Source organism: Belonocnema kinseyi, chromosome 3 (genome assembly GCF_010883055.1).
Source record: "Belonocnema kinseyi isolate 2016_QV_RU_SX_M_011 chromosome 3, B_treatae_v1, whole genome shotgun sequence".
Taxonomy (NCBI): Eukaryota; Metazoa; Arthropoda; class Insecta; order Hymenoptera; family Cynipidae; genus Belonocnema; species Belonocnema kinseyi.
Window position 1 is genome coordinate 89,941,634 of NC_046659.1, and position 6,031 is coordinate 89,947,664.

Consider the following 6,031-nt stretch of genomic DNA (forward strand, 5'->3'; position numbering starts at 1 on the left):
GTTCTCTGGAAATTCAATAAAATCCCTTGAAATCGTAAAAATCCATTGAGTAGAAAGAATGTGAAATTCCTTGGATGTAAATGAAATTTAAATTATTCATTAAATTCCTCTAAATATCGATTTAAATTAAACGTTTTATTTGCTGATATTAAAAGCATAAACTATTTAAAAATTCATGATAATAAATTTTTAAATATTGAGAGTTCTAATATTTTTTTAAACGAAACCTCTTGAAATTTTTTGCAATCTTTTTAAACATCTGAAAATCTTAAAAATCCTTTGACATTTTTCTATGTCCTTCATATTACCTAAAATTGTTGAAATCTAAAAAAATGGATCTAACACTTTACTTATTCCCTAGAATTCACTAGAAATTCGTTAAAATCCCTTAATTTTTGGAAATTATAAGCATATGTAAAAACAATTTGAAATTCTATATAAATATAAATAATTTTTTTTATTTCTCTCTAAAAACTGTTTAAATAAATTGTACGCGCGTTCACTTTCTAATATTACAGACAGAAACCATATGAAAATTCATACCACATTTTTAAATATTAAGAATTCTAAAAAATTCTGAAACTAGTTCAGTAATTCAAGAAACTATTGAGAGACCCTGAGAGATAAAACAATAAAAAATTGATTGACATAAATTTTAAATAAAAAGAAAATCTTAGGCTTCTTCATTTAGGAAAAAGTAAGATAAGCAAGTTTATTTAAACATTTACATTAATTAAATATTATATAAAATGTAAAATTACATAAAAAAGTAAAATCGACTAAAAACTGTCTTCTAACCCAGTAAAAATGTCAAAAATAAAAAATGATCTTTTTCATAAAAATGGTGTAAAATACTTTTATAAATTAAAAACAATAAATGGCCTCTTCCAAAATTCCGTCCCTCCAACTGTATAAAAAGCTTTAAACGAAAATTTTCACTCTTCCAATTCAGAAAAATATTTCAAACGAAAATTACCCCTCTTTCGACACAATAATATATACCCCTCTTTAAAATTAAATAACAAAACAGTCTCATCCTATTCACGGGAAAGATAACAAAGTCCTTCCTTTAAAATTAGATTTAAGTTAAGTTTAATTGTTATTTATTTAGTTAAATTATATTAATTTTCATTCGTTTCAAATTAATAATTGTTTAATTGACATTTATGCATTAAAATGAAGTAACCAATCGTATAAATCGGACATTTACATTTGATTCAAAGGGCATTTTTATTTTAAATAGTTTAAAAATCCTTCAAAATTTAAAAAAATCTATTTTAAATTTTGAGAACTTCTAAACATCTTTTAAAATTATTCGAACTCTCCCTATTTTTTTTAACTCCTAGGAATCTTAAGAAAATGTTCTTTATTCTTTTAAAGCCTTTCAAAATTCTAAAAAATCTTCCAAATTTTTCGTTCGAAATCTATACGAATACCCTGATTTTGCAGGTATACATAGAAACTTTGTGTAAATTATTTTAAATCGTTACAAATTTTGAATTTTTTCAGAACTTTTAAATATCTCTTTAACTCACTAAAACTTTTTTTAAGAATTATAATTATTCAATATTTATACATCAAATATTTCTAAATATTAAGCATGTGTTCTTTTTATGAGTTACAAAATTTTAGACTAAAACAATGTTTTTAATTTAATAAAAGCATTTAATTATGAATATATTATTTCGAAGTTATTTTTAAATTGAAAATAGTTTATAAAGTTTTAATTTTGCCTTTACAATTTTTTAACTAATAAGACTTACCAATTGAAACAATTTCATTTTCAGCATTGAAATCATAAAATTCTTAAATATATTGCGAATCGTCTTCTAAAATTATTTATTATACACTTGTTAATCCAGAATGAATAGTTCAATAAAAAAAATCATTATAATTTATATTATCAGTTTATAAACTGAAAAGGTTTTCGTCTAAAATTACAAATTTCAAACGCTTCTAATTTTTAATGTCTTTCAAAACTGCAGTCTAAAATTATTTTAGTGAAAAATTTACGCTTAAAAATTAAAATCTAAAAAGGAAAATTTTCAAGTGAAAGATTTTCGAATTACGCATTGTAAACCGAATGATATGATAATTAAAAATGATAACAATTCAAATAATTATTTCAAAACCCGTTGAAAATAAAATTGTAAAATTGCCAGTCAAGAACTAAATTCACTGTCAGTTTCCGATCTTATAAGATTCCCGGTACAGCGGCCAACCAGCAATTGTTAACTTTTGAACGATTTAAATTTACCAAAAATTGTTCAAATTTTAAAGGGTTTGAGTATTAACAAGCTTTAATATCACAATTTTTGGCAACGAACATTTTGCCAGTTTAAATGAAGTTCGGATTTTTAAGTTTGAAGGTGCTCGAGTGGAATGTAAAACATGTTTATTCCTCATTTGAAATTACTTTTTATTTTAAAAGTTTTGAAAACATAATTAAATTTTAAAGGCTTATAGTATAAAAATTACCAATTCCATGTCGTGAAAGTCGCCACCAATTTATTTTTCGATGCTAGAAAAATTTGTCAATTCAATAAAATTTTTTTAAAATCATAACAACTTAAAATTTTGAAATTTGAGCCACTTTACTTCTCTAAGCATTAAATTTAGTTTGCAAATTCAAATTGAAAATTATTTCAATTCACGTTTTGAAATTATTCAACTTTGAACCCTATTAATTAAAAAGATCAATTTTAAGAAATTATTCAATTACTGAATTATCAGTTTCAGATAGTTAAATGTTTATATATTTTCAACAATACAATTTTTAACTTTTTAAATTCAAATCGTTCCACTATACAAATATCATTCATTCTTAAAATTTTCCATACAAATATTTATGTAATAATTATTTTTATTCTTTTGATAATCTTCAACAAACAAGAAGAATTTCAAAATATTGCACTGAAAATTAGAAAAAAAAGAGTTCAATGATTGAAATTGTAAAATTTTAAGCTTTTCAATTCGATATTTTTCTTTTTTAAGATAAGTTCGAAGTCTTCAATATTTTTGAACATTTAATATTCTAAAATTTCCAAGAATTAAAAAACAGACAATGTTGTACGTTAAAAATTGAAAACAAACAATGTAGAAATTTCCCTGAGATTTTTAATATTTGAAACTACAATATTGTGAAGTTTGAAATTCAAAATCTCCCAAAATTACGAAATTTGAAATAAAAAATTTTGGAATATAAGTTTTTTTGTACAAAAAGTTTTAGATTTCAGGTCTCAAAAATTAAATTGGATTTTAATATCATTCAAATATTCGAAATTTTAATTTAGCTGACTTGCATCACAGGTCATTTTTATATCAGGTTTTGTTTATGGCTGGTTTGCCTTTTAAACTTTCACTTGACTCTCAGTTGTCAGTGAGAGAGCATTCGTGGCAATGGTGCTGTTCCTGCTGGCAACAAATTTTATTTTGTTGCCTTGATTAGGGTGCTGTGTGAGTGCCGAAACGTTGGTGATTATTTTTTACAGATGCTTCTTATTGTGATTTGATAATGGTAGGAATAAAAAGGACGAAGAAATAAAAAAGAGAAGGAAGGGGATTTGGTTGGTTGCCTTCTCATTTTTCTTTCTTTCCTTTTTATCTTTTGTCCAAATTGAAAGCGAATAATTTTCTTTTTTTTTCATCTTCTTTAGGGGGAGAATTTTTGTTTTTTTCAGATTGCAGTGGGAACATTTTATGGTGGCTGTCCAAATTTTGTCGTTGGATTCTTGATTCTATTTTCAGGAATTATTATCACGAATTTAAGTTTTTGATGCAAAAAGCTTTAGATTTAAGGCCTGGAAAATTAAATTGAAATTAGAGAAATTATAAACATGATATACTTTTTCAATAGTAAATTTTAAAGATTCAATAGTGAAATTGTCATGGCATTTTTAATATTTGAAACTGCAAGATTGTGAAGTTTGAAATTGAAAAACTACGAATTTTTAAACCAAAAATGCTCGAATATAAGTCTTTGACGCAAAAAGATTTAAGATTTAATAAGGGCTGAAAAATTAAATTGAAATTATAAACATGATTTATTTATTTCAATATGAAATTTTGCCAGTTTTAAAGGTTCAATAGTGAAATTTCTAATATTCGAAACTACAATATTGTCAAGTTTGAAATTCAAAAACTCCAAAAATGACGTAATTTTAAATAAAAAATTTTGAAATACAAATTTTTGATGCAAAAAAGCTTTAGATATCAGGTTTCAAAAATTAAATTGAAATCATAAACATGATATATTTTTTCAACATGAAATTTTGAAGATTCAATAGTGAAATTGTCCTGACATTTTTAATATTTGAAATTACAAGATTGTGAAGTTCGAAATTGAAAAACTCAAAAACTACGAAATTTTATACCAAAAATGCTCGAATGTAAGCTTTTGATTTAAGGTCTGAAGAATTAAATTGAAATTATAAACATGATATATTTTTTTTCAATATGAAATTTTGCAAGTTTTTAAGATTCAATAGTGACATTTTTCAAATTTGAAATTACAAGATTGTGAAGTTTGAAATTGAAAAACTACGAATTTTTAAACCAAAAATGCTCGAATTCAAGTCTTTTAACGCAAAAAGCTTTAGATTTAAGGTCTGAGAAAATTAAATTGAAATTGTAGAAATTTTAAACATGATAAATATATTTTCTTCAATATGAAATTTTGAAGATTCAATAGTGAAATTGTCCTAACACTTTTGATATTTGAAACTACACCATCGTGAAGTTTGAAATTGAAAAACTCGAAGAACTACAAACTTTTAAATCAAAAGATGCTCGAATTTAAGCTTTTGATGCAAAAAGCTTTAGAATGCAGGTCTCACTCAAAAATTAAATTGAAATCATAAACATGATATACTTTTTTCAATATAAAATTTCGCAAACATTTAAGATTTAATAGTGAAATTGTCGTGACATTTTTAATTTTTTTAACTACACCATTGTGAAGTTCGACATTGAAAAACTCGAAAAACTACAAACTTTTAAACGAAAAATGCAAAAAGCTTTAGATTCAAGGTCCAGAAAATTATATTGAAATCAGACATTTTAAAGATGACAAATATATTTTTTCAATACGATATTTTGCAAATATAAAAGATTTAAGTCGAATGTTCCCGACATTTTTTAAATTTTAACTACAACATTGTGAAGGTCTAAATTAAAAAACAACAAAAAATACGAAAGCTTAAACAACAATTTTTCAAATAGAAACTTTCCATGAAAAAAGCTTTGGATTTAAGGCCTAGAAAATTACATTTAAATTACAAAAAATTTCAATATGATAAATACATTTTTTCAATATGAGATTTTGCAAATTTGAAAGAGTTAATAGTGAAATGTTCCTGACATTATATAAAGTTTAAACATTATAAATATATGTTTAATAACTATTTTAAGTAATAGATTTTTGAATAATGCATTGTAAACTGAAGTATATCATAACTGAAAACGATAACAATTAAACTAATAATTTGTGAAATTCTCGGTCACCCTGGATGAAATTGTAGTTAGATTTACCTTTAACGTCGTAAAATTAAAAAAACTTTTAATGTCACTAAAACCACTGAACAAAATTATGTCTCAAGGTCACAACATAAAAAAAATTGTATAAACTAACACTGGTTAGGTGACAATCGTGTATTTTAATATTAAATGTCATTTAAATTACATTCTTACATAAGACGTCAAAAATAGCCAGGACGAATATATTTAATTCTCACAAAAGCGCCTAACTAACGGAAATGTGATCAGCCATGGAATAAGTTTAAGATAAAATTTCCTTCCTTCTAATATACATGTGTACAAGTTTATCTACTTATAAAATCATACTTTGGTATATAATCGTTATATATTTGACCCTACATTACTATTATATAGCCCATAATGATGTCTGTTTTGAAAAACAAGATTACAATATGTAAAAAAAATCTTAAAACCTTTTCACGCCAGGCTTTTTTCTTTTGTCAATTTTGTACAGAGCTAATAATAATTTGCCTATTTCAGGTGAATTTTCAATAAT